The sequence below is a fragment of the Tamandua tetradactyla genome, chromosome 21 (genome assembly GCF_023851605.1).
Source record: "Tamandua tetradactyla isolate mTamTet1 chromosome 21, mTamTet1.pri, whole genome shotgun sequence".
Lineage (NCBI taxonomy): Eukaryota > Metazoa > Chordata > Mammalia > Pilosa > Myrmecophagidae > Tamandua > Tamandua tetradactyla.
Window position 1 is genome coordinate 21,854,596 of NC_135347.1, and position 19,808 is coordinate 21,874,403.

Genomic DNA, 19,808 nt, shown 5'->3' on the forward strand with positions numbered 1-19,808 from the left:
CATTGCTTTAAGTTACATGTGCAAGTAGTCTGATCACAGTGGTTTAAGCAGATAGAGGTATAATGTTCTCCTGAAAGTAAGTAGTTCCCCTAAAGAGAAGTTGTTCAGGTCTATACTCAAAGTAGTCATCAAAGGTCTAGATTCCCCCTAGCTTCCTCCTGCCTCTTTCTTCTTGATTACCACATGTCAGCTGTACCTCCTGGCATCATGGGTGCCGTCCAAGTAGTATAACTGCCATTTGTTTTATAATCTTGAAAACAATAGGTTCTAAGAAGCCCTTTACAATGCTTGCATTTTATACCTTGTTGTCCATCCCAAGTTAAAGAAAGTCTGAAAAGGTGAATATTTTTACTAATCACATTGGTTCTCTGGACAAAATTGGGTTTCTATCAGTAAGGAAAACAGAGAGAAGAGCTATCTGAAAGGCAATCAATAATGTCCCCCACCATTTGGGCCTCAGTCTGAGGAAGGAGTGTAAGACTATAGAAATCCCAGATAGTTTAATGAGTGGCTGACTGTGGAGAGGTTACTGCCCCACCTCCTGTCTGGAACTCTGGAAAGAGACTTCATCTTTATGCATTATCCCAGGATCAGTGAAGTAGGGTAGAAAGAGTGGATCTTTCCACTTTCATTATCATCATCATCATCATGAATACTTATAATACTTAACTATCATTGGCAATGAATTTCTACCCTGTGGGAAACACTAAAATAATAATTTAGTATCTTCAGTTGTTTCAAGGTAGGTATTTTTATCCACTCTTTTGCATATGAGAAAGCAAAGACTCAGGAAGATTAAGGAACTTTCTCAAGGTTATGCAGCTGGTAATGATCAGGGATTTAAACCCAGGCCAGTCAATCTGATGCCAAAGCAGGGGTTTTTCCATTGAGCCGTGTGGCCCCAGTGCATGTGCCTACTGCATAGACTCCAGGAAACATAGTCTTTTGTTATTGCCCAAATCCTCTCATTCTAAGAGTAGGGAGAGATTGTTGGAGACAAGGAATGGGGTTTTCCTCTTGTCCCAAGGTAATCCCCACCTCCCATTACTGCCAGCAAGGCAGTAGCTGAGGACCCCTCCACTTAGATCTGGATTCCTTACCTCCAAAATCTGGGTCCTTGAACAGGAGTAATGCGATCTTCAACAGACAGTTTTGTGGTAACAGCAAAAGGCAGTCCTGATTCCTACAAAATGAAGTCAGCATTCCAAGAATAAACACCAGTGATCTTTGTATGAATCATAACCAATTACAGATGCATTGGGATTTTTCCATGACATTCTTTGAGCTACCCCCTTTTGACTTCATATTAAGTGATGTCACCCCTGGGGTCCCACTAGGGAGCACTGGGATTTCATGTGTCTTAAATCTGCCACTAAATTACAATGGTATAGCTAAATCACATTATAGTATTTGGAAATATGCAGCTCATTATTTTCTTTGGATCACTGGAGTGTAGCACTGAAAACATCCAAATTTCAGTTTTTGGTTTGCATCCCAGAATAGAACTCATTACATTCAGATTTTATGGGTCCTTTTAGGAAGGTAAAGTAAGTTCTTATCCTACTCATCAGGAAACTAAACAACCATTGAAAATATCCTGTGGCTTGGATTTCCTATACCTAACTTCCTCCTTTTGTCCAAATTTCAAAGGATTTGATGGGGTTGAGAGAGGAGACCTTGGATTTAAAGGGGAAAATGGCAGCTGACTCAATAAAGAGCATCTGATGCCTGTGAATGGATCTTTCAACGATTTTGAGCTTTACATAGAGAACAAAAATAGAAAGAATGAGGTATTTACTAACGTATATCATGAATTAAGTTTAAAAATTTCCTGTCAGCTGCTCTTGACTGAAGTGATTTATAACTCAGCCTTCACTTAAGGGTCCAATGATGTGGATTTAGGATGTGAAAGTGTCATCTTTTAAAAATTATTAGAAGAATACTAAGTTTGCAGGAAAGTCATGCAGAAAACATGCAGTTTCCATATACCTTCCCCTTCATGCAGTTTTCCCATTATTAATATTTTGCATTTAGTGTGGTATCTTTGTTACAGTTGATGAAACAGTAGTACTATAATTATACTATTAACTATAGTCCATAGTTTACATTAGGGTTAACTCTTTGTGTTGTACAGATCTATCGTTTCTTAAACAATGTATTCTAATAATATATATACAACTTAAAATTTCACCTTTGACCACATTCAAATATATAATTATGTGGTTATAATTACATTCATAATGCTGTGCTACCATCACCATCATCCATTACCAAAATTTTTCGAAAGAAACTCTATACAAATTGAGCATTAACTCCCCGTTCTCTTACCCAATTCTAGCTCTCATAACCTGTATTCTAGTTGTTGACTCTATGAATTTGCATATCCTAAGTATTTATATCAATGAGTTTGCACAATATTTGCCCTTTTGTATCTGGCTTATTTCAACATAAGGTCTTCAAGATTCACCCATGTTGTAACATGCATCATTACTTCATCCCTTTTCATGGCCAAATAATATCCCATTGCATGTATATACCACATTTTGTTTATCTATTCACCTGTTGATGGACATTTGGGTTGCTTCCATCTTTTGGCAATTGTGAATAATGCCACTATTAAAATCAGTGTGAAAATATCTGTTCAACTCTCTGCTTTCAATTCTTTTGAGTATATACCTAGAAGTGGGATTGGTGAGTCATTTGGCAATTCTATATTTAACATTTTGAAAAACTGCCAAACTATTTTCTATAGAGGCTACACTATTTTATAGTTCCACCAACAACAAAAGTTGCTGTCCTCTCCAACACTTTTTACTTCCTATTTTTTTACTAGTAGCCATTCTCATAGGTATGAATTGGAATCTCATTGTGGGTTTGGTTTGCATTTCTCTAATGACCAATGATGTTTCTATATACTAGTAATTAACAATCTATAGAGAAAATCAAGAGAACAATTCCATTTATAATAACAACTAGAGGAATTAAATAGCTAGGAATAAATTTAACCAAGAATGTAAAGGATTTATTCACAGAAAACCAGAAAATATTATGAAGAAAAAATTTTTAAGAACTAAATAAATGGAAGGATATACCAGCTCATGGATTGAAGACTAAGTATTTATAAGACACCACCAAAGTAATTTACAGATTAAATGCAATCCAATCAAATTTATATGGAAGGGTAAGGGGCCCTGGATAGCAAAAAACATCATTAAAAAGAAGAACAAAGGTAGGACTCACACTTCCTGACTTTAAAACTTATTACAAAGTGATATCAATCAAAAGACTATGGTACAATCACAAGGGCAGACATATAGACTGATGGAATCAAACTGAGAGCTCAGAACTAAATCATCATATCTACAGCCAACTGATTTTTGACAAGGATAGCAAGTCCACTCAGTGGGGAAAATATAGTCTCTTCTGCAAAATGGTGCTGACAAAACTGGATATCCATATGCAAAATAATGAACAGTGAACCCACACCATATAAAAAAATCAACTAAAAATGGATCAAGACCTAGATACAAAAGGCAGAAGTATGAAATTCCTAGAAGAAAACATACGGAATCATCTTCAGGACTTTGTATTAGACAATGGTTTCTTAGACTTTATAGTCAAAGTACAAGGAACAAAAGAGAAAAAGATAAATGGGATTTCATCAAAATTAAAACTTTTGTATATCAAAGAACTTTATCAAGAAAGTAAAAAGACAACCTGCAGAGAAAATATCTGGAAGTTGCACATCTGATAATGGTTTAATATCCAGCATATTTAAAGTACTACAACTCCACAACAAAAGACAAACACCACAATTAAGAAATGGGCAAAAGACTTGAATAGATATTTTCCAAAGAACATATACAATTGGCCAATCAGTATATGAAGATAGTGTGATCTTTTATTTCATTCACTAGTCTTTCTAAAATGGTTCTTCAAGGAGAAGAAAATACCTAAAATGGCAGAAGAGAGGCTGGGTATCAAATCACGGAAGGATGATAGGGATTCAAGCATACCTGGGTTTGATCTGAGATGAACCTGGCAGATGCGGTATAGCAGTAAGAATTTCCGGGGTAGACTGAGGCAAACTATGTTTGGCTGAACAAGAAGCTAGTTATATGTTGGAATGGGGCATACAGAATGTGTACTGGGAACAAATCCATCATCTAGAGAAGGGAATGAAAAGTAATAGGGTTTGGGACAGGGTTCTAGTACAAGTAGTACAAAAATACAATAAGAAACAAAAGCAAAAGCCAAGTTATAAGCAATGGACTCCACTGGGGTTAAGAGGAAATTCTGCAGCCTGTTACACATGAGACCTACCCATGGTACCACAGGTGGTGACATGGTCAGGTTCATATGTCAACTTGGCCAGGTGGTGGTGCCTGGTCATCTGGTCAGGCAAGTGCTGGCCTGTCTGTTGCTATGCAGATATTTCATGGACGTAAATCATGATTACAGCATCCACAGCTGATTACATTTGTAATCAGCTAAGGTGAGTGCTTTCTGCAATGAGTGATACTTAATCTAATCACTGGAAGCCTTTTAAGGAGGATTCAGAAGAGACAGTCACTCTTCCTGTTTCAGCTAGTGAGCCTCTCCTGTAGAGTTCATCCAGACCTATTGTCAGAATTGCTGGCTTCATGGCCTGCCCTATGGATTTTGGACTCTTCCATTCCCATGGGTGTCCAGTCAGCCTATCCTGAGAGTTTGTTGAGGAACATCTTTGGGGTTACCAACTTGCAGCCTGCCCTACAGACCTTAGACTCTTACCTTCCCATGGTTGCCCAGCCAGCTCTCCTGAGAGTTTGTTGAGGAACATCTTTGGGGTTACCAACTTGCAGCCTGCCCTGCAGACCTTGGACTCTTACCTTCCCATGGTTGCCCAGCCAGCTCTCCTGAGAGTTTGCTGTAGACCTTCATTGGAGTTACCAGCTTGCAGCCTGCCCTACAGACCTTAGACTCTTACCTTCCCATGGTTGCCCAGCCAGCTCTCCTGAGAGTTTGCTGTGGACCTTCACTGGAGTTACCAGCTTGCAGCCTACACTACAGACCTTGGACTCTTACCTTCCCATGGTTAGAGTCACAACCAAGAGTCTCATGGTTATGCGAGATACTTTTATAAATTTTATATTTATGGGTATTTCCTGATGATTCTGTTTCTCTAGAGAACCTGGCTAATACAAAGTGGAAAGGGATGTTTAATACTTTCATCGAGGTTGGTTCATGGGTGGGTAAGCTAAAGATATGCCCTATTCCTCAACTCTAAGAAACATGTGAACGGCACCCCTGGGCACTACCCTGGACACGGGATTCACATGAAATACAATGTGAATGGTGTACAGTGGAGCTGTACAATGTAATGGCCGAGGATGGGATATATTTAGTCTGCACATTTGACATCTTTGGAAACTTTAGCCTGTTGCAGATGGAGTAAATGGCATGAACTGAAAATTTCTATTTATTGTGCATATTTGAGGCTGATTTAGAAATAATTCTAACATGTCTTGCTCCAAATTGAGCATAGCATATTACCCCATGTGAAGAACCAGGGAAGTAGTTCAAGTGAAGCGAAATTTACTCGTCAGCAGTAAGGATTGAGAAGGATCATGGATACCTAAGTGCTTTGATTTTGATTCTCAGATTTATTTGTTCTTGTTACTCACACAAGCCTGGGAAATTTTGCACAAGGGAGATCAACAATCAGGAGAGCAGTAAAGCTGTGTGGGGCCTGAAAATGTTGACCCCACAGCATTTCCTAGCCAGAGACCACAATATCTGGCTAATGGGGCATATTTATTTCCCTCCATTGCTGTGTCTTCAGGATATGCTTGTTCGTCACTCCCTGTTACAATAAACTACTTGTTTATTCTGCAGCCTACACTCACCTTCCCCTCAGACTGGAATAATAAACTACAGTCTGAAGTGTTGTAAAGTTTTGCCCCAGAATTTTCTTTCAGCAGCTTGTTCAGCTTAGTGTCTCTGACAGTATAATTGATTGAGGTTATTCATGATGGCACAAAGTGGGAGCTGTGATCACTCAATGTCCCTTCATCAGAGAAAATAAATCAAGAGTATTCCCAACCATATGGCAAGGAAGTGAGGTATCCCAGTGCTATTTCTGTGGCAAGCTGAGAGAACAAGACAGACATCTCCCAGAGAACTTAAGTCTCTAAGCCTTATTTTCATGACCAGGTTAGCTCCTTTTCAAAGATGCACTGTGACACTCACAAGGGAAAAATATATTATTTGGCTCAGCTGAATATGCTCACAGTGAAAGGGTTAGAGACTCACTCTTCCTTTTTCCCCTTAGAGAATTGAAAGGGCACTTTGAAAATATACTTAGTGTCTTTGAACATTTCTACACTCACTGCTGATAGCATTTACAGAATCCACATGGTGATAAAGAAACCTCACTTTCAAAAGCAAGTTGATTTGAGTGAAAATAATGATCTAGATTTTCTGCCTTGGGCTGGATGGCAAAGCAGGCTGAAGTGACAGTGGATTCAGTTACTAGAAACTTGGATGCCTCTTTAAGGCTTCCCTCTCTCTCTCTCTCTGTACTCACTTCCAACCAATCAGCAAATCTTATAAATGTTCCTCCTAAATCTCTCTCTTTTTTATTTCCTGAGCTGAGTCCATGTATGGGGCTCTGACAATGAGGACCAATGATTCCTAGCTAGACTCACAGCAAACAGTGGGAAATGATGGTGTGACAAATTAAAGATGGTCACAAATTAGTTGACACTCCTTCAAAACAAAAGGGGAGCTATATGTCAGTTTAATGAAATGAGTATTGCTTTAATCCATTAAGTCTTGGGAAATTTATTAAGTGGTAATTGATGACTGGAAAAACTGGCTGTTTTAGTTTCCTAGGCTGCTTCAGTAAATACCATGAAATGGGTTGGCTTAAACAATTGGAATTTATTAGCGTACAGTTTTGAGTCAGGAAAATGTCCAAATCATCAAGGTGATGCATTTTTCCTGAAAGCCAGCTGCCAGCGATCCCTGCCTCCTCTGCCCCGTGGCAAGGCACATGACAGTACCTACTGGTCTCTCTTCTCCTCTGGGTTTCATTGTTTTCATCTTCTTGCTTCTGTGGTTTTCTCTCCTTCTGTCCAAATTTCATTCTCTAATAAAGGATTCCAATAAGGAGATTAAGACCATCCCAAATGAGGTGAGTCACACTTTAACTGAAATAACCTCACCCAAAGGCCATACTTACAATGAGTTCACACCCACCGGAATGGATTAACTTTAAAAATGTATTTTTCTGGGGTGCAAATAGCTTCAAACCACCACACTGGTAGATAGACTTTTGTATTTAAAGAGGACATGATCCTCTACTGCCTCTCTTCCTCCTTTGAAAGAGAGGTTTGTACTCTTTTAGGAACGTGATATACAAAGAGACCATAATACTTGTGAATGAGGGTGATGGGTAAGGTGGCTTCCCAGGTGTGGAAGCAGATTCCTGGCTACTTTTTAGGGCAACTCATCTAAACCACAGTAATATCAAGAATATCTCATCAGGACAACCCATAAATAAGAAATATCATCATGCCCAGTTTAATTTTAATCCAATTTTCCTCCAGCCTATGCAATAAGCCTATCCAGACAGGATGTGATGTAATATCATAGATGCACTTTATCAGATTCTGAAACAGGAGCTGACCATGATTTCCAAATTTATTTGAGTGATGTACAGTATTCTCAGAAATGAATCCCAAAGAACCTCCCAATATCCTCCTCTACGCCATCCACCAACTCCGAAAAATAAAAAAAAGCAGATAAGAGTTCGAGCATTTTTTCCTGCAGAGTCCAGACTTTCCAAACTTTCTTTCTTCTATTTCTGACATGCACTAGAATATAAATCCATGAGGGCAGGGTTTCTGTTTGTTTTATTTGCTGCTGCATCTCCAGTGCCTAGAGAGGGCCTAACACATAGTAGGTGCTCAAATATTATTGATGAAATGAATTGTATTAGAAAAAATATTCAAGAAGAAATTCTAGGCAGAGGCAGTCACCCTCTAGAGGGGTTGGACCACCAGCATTTCCTTGGGGCCTCAGGGCACACCCATGTGCTGCTCAGAAGATTATTAGACCAAAATATTTTATTTTTTAGAAGTTTTAAGCTATATCTTTTAATATTTGAGGAATAAAGAATGGAAATGAAGAATAGCATAACTAATACCCATGTACTACCACTTGGCTTAACAGATAAAATATTGACAACAATGTCCAATTCACACACTGTGATCCTCTCTAGCTGCCTCCACCACCAATATAATCACTAACGAGGGGTGTAGCAGGCTTATATATATTTTTATTATTATATTATACGAACATGTATCTTCAGGCTTCATATAGTATTGTGCTGCCTGTTTTAACTTTTATATAAATGCCATATTGCCTTATGAATTCTTCTGAAATTTGCTTTGGTCTACATTGATTGCACATCCTTCCAGAATTCTTCCTACACATATGCATACTACACGTGCTTCTTTGTATGGTTTTTCATCCTAAAATGATTCACAACCACAAAAAAATGATAGAACAAACCCAGTTGGACACTCCTCAAAAAATAAGTCATTGCAAATATGCTGGAAGTCACGTTCATAACCTTCTTAACACTGCAGTCCCCTCTTCGCTCTCCTTCAATCTCCTCCCCTGAAGCCAAGAGCCAGAATTTGGTATTTGTTTTGCACCCCCAACAATAGCTGATATTATATTGTACTTTTCAAAACTTGATATAGCATTCTCTTGTAGAGAAAAGAAAAAGAGAAAAGAGAAATGCTGATTTTGAGGGTCTGAACTTTATGTAGGGGTCTCAGTTTTGATTCCCCACCTGGGAAGGGCACAGTGCTTTGTCTCAGGTCCCCTCTGCAATGTTCAAACCTCTAACCTCTAGGTTTTTGGTGGCTTCAGGTGCCCCAGAGTTTTACGAACCATAAAGGTTTTATGAAGCTGAGGTTTAATGTCTCCACTTTGACACTTGTGGATTTCCGTTATTTTATTATGAGCTCATCTATGCATTTTAAGAGATGTTTATTTTATCTTATAAGCATTTCTAGGTGTTTGTAGCAAGGGAGTTTTTCATCCTAATTGTCAAATTCTGGAAGTAAAAGTCTTCAAAGTATTTCCTACATATTCCAAACATATTATCATCAGCAAGAACAGTCATTTTCCCATAAGAATCTCACAATTTAAATAGCTGTAAGATATTTATAAAACATCTGCTGGATGATCTGTATTTTTAGGGGTATGTCAATTTATTCTAACCAACTCACTCTGTGTCAATGTTAATGTGTTCATAAATTTTGATATGATATTTTTGTAATTCTAGAAAGAGAGAAATACCACCAGAATCAAGATGGCAGAGAAATATGCTTCAGGGCTCCATCCCCTGAAAGAAGCTTTGAATAGCCAGTAAGAACTGTCAGAAACATTGTTCTCAAAGGCCCAGAAAACAGTTAAAAGACTGCAGTGACAGGTGAGGGCTGCATTACCTTGGCTGGCTCCTCTTCTACCCATCATTAGCTTGGCACACTGCTGGCCCATGATCTCAGTGCAGAACCCTGATTCCAGCTCTGGAGGGAGCAGAGTAACTCTCATGTACATACTGGGAGCATGCATGTCTGGTCCAATGTATCTGGTGGTAGCCTGGAGGACTTGCTGTCCCAGAACTTGTCCTACATGTAGAAGGTGGTACACCAAGCTCTCCTACGGAAAGCTGTGGGACAGCAGTCAAGTTGCGCAGTCTGGGGCAAGGGATGGCTGGCTGTTGGACATACAGTACAGCACTCAGGACCATAAGGAAACCTCTTCCTAGGGAAGAGGAGTCATTCCTATTTATGTAAATACAGGAATTCCTAGGGCCAAATTCACATTCCCAAGACAAGATACGTACACAGAAAGGACCAGGGAGGTCCCAAAACTTTGGCTTTGAGTTGTTCTCCAAACTCTTTGTATGGATAAGCTGTGAAGGAGGGCACATACACAGGTCAGTCTGCAAAGACTGGGAAAGATGCTCTCTTTTTTCTTTTGTTAACACTTGGCATTGAAGGAAGGCTCTATCATAACACTTACTGTGTATAAACTTGAGGAAGAGTCATCTCACAGTCCAAATTCCAGCAATAATACACTAATGTACCAAAATATTCATTTTCTACAAAATATACAATGAAACAGGAACCAATGGTTCTGCCAAAGGAGATTAAAACACTAGAAACTATCAGTGAGGAGGATCAGAGCTGGGACATACCAGACAAAGACTTTTAAGAAATGGTATCAAATATGTTTAAAGAGCTAAAGAAAAACATGGACAAAGAATGAAGAGAAATCAGGAAAGTATCAGATGAACAAAAAAAAGAATATCGATAGAGAAGTAGAAATTATGAAAAGGAACCAAACATAACTAAAGACCACAATAACAGAAATTTAACATTCCCTAGAGGGGTTCAACAACAGATTGGAGCTGGCAGAAGAAAGAATCAGTGAATATGAAAATAAGACAATTGAAACCATCCAGTCTGAGGAGCAGAAAGAAGAAAGAATGAACAAAAGTGAATAGAGCCTAAGGAACCTGTGGGACACCATCAGTCCCCAACATATGCCCTGTAGGAATTTCAGAAGAAAGAGAGAAAGGCACAGAGAGAATATTCAAAGATATAATGGCTGAAAACTTCCCAAATTTAATGAAAGATATGGGTATATATATCTAAGATGCTCAATGAACTCTAAACAGGATAAACCCAAACAGACCCACACTGCACCATGTTATAATCAAACCATTGAATGCCAAAGAGAAAGAGAGAATTTTGAAAGCCAGAAGAGAGAAGCAATGTGTCTCATATAAAGGATCCTCAATAAGATTAAATGCCAATTTCTCACCAGAAACCACGGGGGCAAGAAGGCAGTGAGAAGACATATTTGAAACACTGAAAGGAATATATGGCCAAAGAGAATTCTATATCTGGCAAAATTGTCTTTCAAAAATGATGGAGGGATTAAGCCATTCCCAGATAAAAGCTGAGTGTCTTTGTCACCACTAGACCAACCCTGCAAAAAGTACTAAAGGGAGTTGCTACAGGTTGAAAGGAAAGTACACTCCACAGTTGACTGAGCCACATGTAGAACTAAAGACTTCTGGTAAATATGACATGGGTAAATATAAAAGCCAGTACTAATGTAGTTTTGATTTGTAACTCTTTTTTTTTTAATTTCCTACAGTTTCTAAAATGCAAATGCATAAAATGTAGTGATAAATCAATGGCTTTGGACTCATAATGCATAATTATGTAGTTTGTTACAAGAGCTACATAAGAGTGGGGGACAGAGGGGGACAGGAAAATAGTTTGTGTACACTACTGAACTTAAGTTGGTATCAAAGCAAGCAAGATTGTTGTAGATTTAGGATGTTAGATATAAGCCCCATGGTAACCACAAAGAACATATCAGAGAATATGCAAACTCACAGAGACAGAAAGTCGAGTACAGATCTCCAGGGGGTGGAAAGCAGAGCCCGTGGAAAGTTAATATAGAATCAGTGTAGGGTTTCTGTTTGGGATGAAGGGAAAGTTCTAGTGATAGGTGGTGGTAAGGGGACTGCAATATTGTAAAACTGATTAATTCCCTGAATGGTATGCTTGAAGGGGGTTTTGATGGGAAGATTTACGTTATATATATGTTTCTACAACTAGAGATGGAGGGAGAAGGGAGCGAGAGTGTGAGAGAGAGAGAGAGAGAGAGCAAAGTGATAATGACAATTAAAGCAATACATGATACTGGGGATGGGATCTCAGAATAGAGGAGAACAGGTTCAAAAGGACATTTTTGGACATAAGAAAAAGTTGGAATGTAGAATGTAAACTTTATATCAATATTAAATTTCTTGAACTTGATGACTGCGCTTAAGGTGATTGCATAAGTGAACATCCTTGTTCTTAGGAAATACAGGCAGAAGTATCATGTGTTCGAGGAGTGTGATATGTATATGTGCAACCTATGCTCAAATGTCCAAAAGACAGACTAGATACGTAGATAGATAGATAAAGATAGACAGATAGATAGATAGACTGACAGACAGCCAAAATGATACAGCGAAGGTGACAAAATATTAAAATTGGTGGATACTGATATGGGTGGGTGAAGGTGGGCAGGAGTTCTCGGTATGGGGTTTGTGTTATTTTTGCAACTGTCCTGAAATTATTTCAAAATAAAAAGTTACAGAAACATTTTTAAAAGAGAACAACCCATGCTTAATAAGCTTAAAAAAACAACAACAGTCTCCTTCATTTGGCTGAAAATGGATGAGTCTTTCACAGGTAGAAGAGTGAGAATAAAGGAGACACTCTCCAAACTGGTTCGGCAGTAATATTAGGCAGGGACATTTCTAAATTGGGTTGGCTAACACAGACACCAGGAGGGTCCTTTTTTCTGGTAAAGGGGTTTATGTGATAACAGCAGAAGCAAATATAACCCTTAGTAATGGCCAGTGGTTTACTGAACTCTATAAACTTGGAAAGTCCTGCCCTTTTTCCTGTCCTAGATCTACACACAGCAGATCCAGTCTACCATGATTCCATGTGATGTTCAAGTTTTGTAGTTACTATTGTTTGGGATTGATCATATAAAGTTTTTTGCTTTTTGCTTTGATATTCTTTATTTGTAAATTCTTGATTTTGTAGATGTCCTGGGTATCTTCCTCTTACTCTTTGCCATTTTCTAGCCTCTGTTGCCCTGCTCAGGCCCCAGGAGGCTGCTGCTCATGCATACCACACTTGACTCTCTTGTTTCTGACTTTCCATTGAGTTTGGTCAATGGGAAGAATCATGGGGTGGGAGAGTGAAAGGAGAATGAGTAGGGTTATATATTTCCCCAGCACTCTCCTTGCCAGGTTATTAGCGGTTATCTGCAATCCTCCTTCCAAAGCCGCAGCTCCTGTCAGGCGACATTTCCATACAGTTATGGAAAATTTTCCTTGCCCTTGCCCTTTCAGGCTTTGGGAGTTTCTGGCACCTCACTCTTACTAGCCCTATAGGCCAGAAACACTGCCTGTATCTTTATTAGACTTTCTCAAATTATCCAACTTGGTTATGCCATCTAATTCTTTCTAGAACACTGACCAATACTTTGATTTTTAATTTTGCTGGGCGATGGGGCTGAAGAGATAGGTGAAAGACCACGCTGATATGACCAGATATTTTTTAAAAAGGACTGCTCTGGCTGTAATAAAGAACAATGACAGGGAGACCAAAATGGATGTGGTAGATAAGTTAGTTAATACATCAATTACCCAGGAGAGACTAATAGTATTTGTCGTGGATTATATGAGGTGATGAAGATTACTTCGTGTGTCTAACTTGCCTAATTAGTAGTGGCCCTGACATAAAGTACATTGGAAAGAATGGGTTTTTCAAGTCCAGGCAGGAAAGCACAGTAAGTTTCTTTAGTTTAAGTTATAATATGTTTGGTATTAGAAGTCAATTGGATTTATGAATCTGGAGCTTAGACGAGAGGGTTTGAAGATATAAATTTGTGAGATATGGTCATAGATCATATTACCTAAAGGTAGAGTAAAGAATAAAAAGAATTGAGTGTTAGGAGTGAGACTTGAGGAATTGTATCATTTAATGACTGATGAAAGGCAAAGTATGCAAATGAGAATAAGAAGGGACAGCCAGAGAGAAAAGAGGAAATCAAGCTAGTGAAATAGGTCTGTGTCTAATACAAATGTCTGTCAGACCTATTTTTCCCGATACCCAGATCCGTCTTACCTAGTGATGGCAGCCTAGAGTGACAAAGTCTCATTAGTTTCTCTCAAACCATAGGACAATATATAGGGCTTAGAAATACTCGTACAGAGTCAGATAACCTGGATTTGTGTACTAGCTGCATGAACATGGACAAGTAACTCAATTTGTTTCCTCAATGAAATTGAAATAAATTTATTATAGATAACCATAAAGTTTTGTAAAAATTAAACAAAATATTGAATACAAAGTATATAGCAGAATGCATGACACAATTTTACCATGATATATAAATGTTCAGCTATTCTTATTTTTCATGAAAAGATCAAGGAATAACAATAGGGAAACAAAACAAAAAAGTAGAATTAGAAGAAATCTCAAATGCACATCAATCAGAAATTAGAGGAGTGAGGCAAAGCAGTCAGAATACCAAGTAATCCCAACTCGTCAGAACCAATAATTCTCGTAGCAGCTTCACCCACTCTGAAGCACTCTGGTGCTTCTAGCTTCTACCCAAAAAAAAAAAGCAGTGAGATGGCCAAAAAACGAATGGATAAGTGGGAAAAGAGAAGGGAGAAGACTGGCATTCCATAAACTGTATGATTAGATTTCAAATGGCCAAGAACCTGCTATACATTTTTTCTCCCTGTGATTTGTTGTCTTAACCATACACAAACTCTGAAGCTTGTTTCTGAAATGTCGGTGAAAATATTGTATGTGGCTCACCATGAAGTTTCTCATTCCAGCATTTTTAGATCGTTCTCCGATTTTCCATGGGACCTACAGAATGATTTCAGTCTGTGAAGTGGCTGCTCTGTAAGGGTGATCAACTCATCATGGCTTGCCTGAGAATGTCACAGATTTGGCACTGAAAGTCCTGTATTCCAAGAAAACCCTCAGTCTTTGGCAAACTGGGAGAGTTGACACTCTTCTGATAGCTCCCCTGACACTGAAGAAGAAATTCCCAATCAGCTTCACTCCATGGGCTATAACCAGCTTGCCGTTTGTGTAGAAAGAATAGCTGATCCATACTGGCTATAATTTGATGGGGTACCAAAAAACTTTACTCCAAATCAAACTAGTTCTCATTCTCAGCTTTCTTTCTACTCCCATTTTATTGGCTGGTACCACCTGAAATTCTGGTTTGGTTGACACCACCTGAAGCTTCTTGGTAATGTTGATGGGGCCTGGGAAAGGTAAGAAAGCACCTATCATACACTAACATTGTAACTCAGTATAATTTATTAGATTAGTCAGTTCCCTGGCAGACTCTAGTAGAAATGGAATAAACTCATGTAAATTTACATGGACTATGGACAGATCAAAAAAGATTCAGATCAAGGATTACATTCCACATGCACTGACTTAGGTGGAGTATAATTGTAGGACTCTCTAGACTTCTAGGTAAGAACTTCTAAAAGTTTTATCCATAGAACACTTTCTTCAAGGGCCTTTGTATAAAAGGGCTCCATGGAATATCTCACATGCTATCTCTCTCTGCTTTAGAGATTCAAAATGAAGAGTAGAATATAAAAAGGACTGAGAAGACTAGTATTAAATAATCCTTTTAAATTTTATTTAAACTCATTATTTCCTCATTTCAACTGGTCATTCAACCTTTTGCTGTAGCATCCCTCAGAACTAATTTGCCCTGGAACATTTGGGGGGTGGGGGAATGTTGCTCTATTAGTTAGGGTTCTCCAAGGAAGCAGAACCAACAGAATATAATTTAATAAGATTTAGTATAAGAATTGGCTCATGCGATCACATGGATTGGCAAGTTCAAGTTCCATAGGGCAGGCTGCAAGTTGGGAATTCCAGTGAAGGGGTTTTTTGGATGAATTTCCCAGGAGAAACTGGCTGGCTGAAGTAGAGATAGAAATTCTGACTACTGAGGTTATCAGTTCTCCCTTTAAGACCGTCAACTGATTGGTTGAGACTTCTCTTTTTCCAGAAGGCAATTTCAGTTTATTATAGCTGTAATCAGCCAAAGATGCAATCAACTGACTAAAGATTTAAATCCATGAAATATCTTCACAGTAACTATCAGGTCAGTGTTGCTAGACCAAATGACTGGACACCATAACAAGCCATGTTGACACATAAACTTAACCATCATAATCCACCCCTTGTCAATGTGGTACCCATCCTTGTATCCTTAAACCATATTTATTCTCTAAATAAAAATGATAATAGTCATACTTTCACCTAACATAATTCAACTGCCCTGCATAAAACCAAAAACATACTCTTTCCCAGGAAAGGATACAATTCTTTGGGTAATATCACTCTTAAACTTGATATCTGTAATTTAAGCACTGTGACATAAAGTTAATGCAACTTATGTTATATGATGAAGGGATAAGATAGGGAAAAAGAAAAGATATTTGCTTCATGTATATTTACAAACATATCCATAACAAACCAAGGAAGAAATACTCATAACAATTGCAGTTCTCATTTTTGTAGTTGGTCATGTGTTCATAACTTGTATTTATAATTACCTTTTCCTACTATCCTTTCCATATTTCTTTACCCTCAACAAGCACCTCAGCTGGTCATGGTTCCTTGCTTGGTAGGGTAACACAAACCTTCATCCCTGAAAGTTCTGGGCCATTAGTCATCCTGCCTGGATTGGGTTGTTGCAGTTTTCCATGCAACAACAATAAAGTGGGGTGACTTTAATTACATGGTACGGTAGTACTAAGAGATGCCCCTAAAGGATGGCCTGTATTACAGGTATACTCTTCTTTTCCTCCACTGTATACTAGCAGCCCTATTTCCCCTTGATAATCAAGACCAATCACAACCCCTGAAGCTATGAAAGACAGCAATATTTTTAAACAGTTCACAGGAACTGTTGAAAAAGGGAACAGACTTCAACTAGAGACATGAATGAAGCTGATCTGGATAGGACTGGGGTAGATCAGAATACAGAGCAAAGGATGATATGGTCCACATTTTAAAAGTTCAACTTCTGTGTGAGACCAAAGGGGGAGATGTTTAGTTCACGTAAAATCTATTTATCTTGGGTAGTGCATTACCTAGTTCAACTTGTATGGTCAATTTAGTCGAACATCATGGGTACATGGAATCTTGAATAGGGCGTGAGATCTTATTGGTTTGCCCAGGTTAGTGTGATGCCCCGATATATCCCAGAGTAATTTGGGCAGTAAATAAATAAGTATTTGTAAAGTCCCTTTGGGATACTGGGGGGAAAGGAGGAAATATTCAACTTCTCCATTTGGAGAATTTCTGATATTCTCACAAACAGTGGAGGCACTAAATCAATAGGCTGAGCCCTTGATCTTGGAGTTCACCCCTCTGAAACTTATTTCTGCAAAAGATAGGGCAGCCTACTTAAAATTAGGCCTAAGAGTTACCTCCAGGGAAACATGTTTGTTTCTCAGATGTAGCCTCTCTCTGTAAGCCAATTTGACAGGTGAACTCACTGCCCTCCCCCTTAATGGGACATGACTCCCAGGGGTATAAAATCTCCCTGGTAACATGTGACAGAAACCCCAGAATGAGCTGGGACCCAGCATCATGGGATTGAGGAAGCTTTCTTGACCAAAATGGGAAAAAGAAAAATGAGACACAATAAAATTTCAGTGGCTGAGAGGTTTCAGACAGAATCTAGAGGCTATCCTGGAGGTTATTCTTGTGCATTTTATAGAGATCCCCTTTTTAGTTTATTGTGTATTGGAGTGGCTGGAGGTAAGTACTGAAACTGTTGAGCTGTGTTCCAGTAGACTTGGTTCTTGAAGACAATTATATAAAGATATAACATTTACACTGTGACTGTGTGATTATGAAAACCTTGTGTTTGATGCTCCTTTTATCCAGGGTATGGACAGATGAGTAAAAAAATATGGATAAAAAATAAATAATAGGGGGGATAAGGGCTAAAATAAATTGGGTAGATTGAAATGCTAGTGGTCAATGAGAGAGAGGGGTAAGGTGTATGGGATGTATGAGATTTTTCTTTTTTTCCTTTTTTTTTTCAGAAGTGATACAAATGTTCTAAGAAACAATCATGGTGATGAATACACAACTATTATGAGTCATTGATGGTATACCATGCATGGACTGTATGTGTGTGAAGATTTGTCAATAAAAATATTTAAGAAAAAAAATAAATCACATAGTTAGCATAATAACTCCTTTCTTTGCCTGTTGATTCAGAGGTATGAGATGCTCCAAGTGGCTGGTGGTAATCTTAACTTCCAGTTGAACGGAATCATTGTAGTATCTCTTGGTGGAAGCACTCCTTTTGTAACTAAGACTTGCAGAACAGCAGAGAATAAAGTTATGGGGAAAGGAAACAAAAATGCTTCTAGTGGACCATTAGGGGCAATAGTGAGTGGTGCCACTTCCATTTTATACTTTGATTCCTGGACCCATGAATCATGGATATGGAAGAAAGAGCACCACAGAATGGATGCTGCTTTAGAGCACATTCAGCCTCCCAGAGAATATTGCCCCAGCACTTCAAGGTATTGCCACCCAGTTGGCACTGTAAATTAGTCTTCCACTGTTCTATCAATCCAGCTCCTTCAGGATGGTACAGAACATGTTAAGACCAGTGAGTCCTGGAAGTTCCAGGAAGATGGTGGAATAGGATAGGTCATGCTCACCCCTGCTGCAAGGAACAGCTAGAGAAGGGAAGGAAGGTGGGAGGGTGACTGAGACAGCAAATCCAGGGTATAAGAGACCTAGGAAGGTCTTCTGCACCACATATGGAGGCCATAGTTGCAAAAGCTGAGGAACTGGACACCATCCGGCTGGTACAAACAGCCTAACACAGAAGCCCCGAGCCATCAGGAGTGCACAGACTGGGAGACAGGGGCTAGGAAGTAAGCCAAGCTGCATTCCTTGAACATGCTACCCTCACCAGCCCAGCCCCAAGACCCACGACTTACCCCAAACCCCATGCATCTGAGCCCGGCACCTGCCCCTACTGCCCGTGCTCCAAGTGCCCCCACCCCCCACCCCACCCCAGGCACATGCATGCCTGCCCCAGCCCAACCCACCTCTCCTGCACAAGAGCAGTCTTGCCCACCCCTCCTGAGCCCCCCTCCCCCTCCCTGGCCCCTACAGGTAATTACCAGCACCTGAAGGCTACGGGTGCTTACCTCCATACCTAGGCTACACCTACCCCTATATAGTTGCCCATATAGTTGGGCAACCTCCCCTGCCCCCTCTGCACATGTGTAAGTCAGTTCATGGCCCTCCCAGATCTGCACATGTGCACGCCCCTCAGTCATGCCTTCCAACTCAGGGAAAGCACTGACCTGCGTAGCCGGGCTACATCCACCCTCAGCCCATGCAGATGCAATGCTGAGAACTCTGCTTATGCACCTAAAGGTCCCAGCACCCTTGACCTGTGCACACCAGGGACCCGCCACCCAGAATCGTGCACCCGCACAGCCTCATCCTCCCCATGGCCAGGAGCCCACTCACAGGCACCAGCGTAGTACACCCAATCTGCACCTGTACCTGCACTGCAGTGCTTCACCACACTGTTGTGCCCTGCCCTGCACTCCACATCTTGTTCCACATCCATCCTACAAATACAAAGCTTTAGACTACTGATGGAAATCAGCTTCCAAAGTAAACCAGTCAAGATTTAATAGCAGATATCACAAAGGTTAAAATGCTGTAGACCAAATAAAAAACATACTAGAGATGGGCAATATCAGATGTGAAGAGGCAGAAGAAAGAATAAGCAAACTAGAGGACAGGATATGTGATTTTGAACACTCGAAACAGCAAATTGTAAAAAAAGATGGAAAATTTTGAATTGAATCTCAGGGAAATGATGGACAAAACAAAGTGCACAAATATAAAAATTGTTGATGTCCCAGAAGGAGAAGAGAGGAGTAAAGGGCTAGGAAGATGAGCTAAGGATACAGTGGGGGAAATTTTCCCAAACCTTATAGAGGACATAAATATACAAGTCAAAGAAACTCAATGAACTTCAAATAGAACAAATCCAAATAGGCCTTCCCCAAGACAGATACTAATCAGTCTGTCAAATGTTGAAGAGAAGCAGAA

At 39.5% G+C, this 19,808-nt stretch overlaps 1 long non-coding RNA gene across 1 annotated transcript in view; it reads right to left on the minus strand.

The window, feature by feature from the left end:
- Nucleotides 1-840: 840 nt before the first annotated feature.
- LOC143665528 (uncharacterized) overlaps nt 841-19,808 on the minus strand; it is a 65,921-nt gene continuing 46,953 nt past the window's right edge. Inside the window, exon 4 of the long non-coding RNA XR_013167036.1 lies at nt 841-1,183. This is a non-coding gene — a long non-coding RNA (uncharacterized LOC143665528). The remainder of the gene's footprint in view (nt 1,184-19,808) is intronic.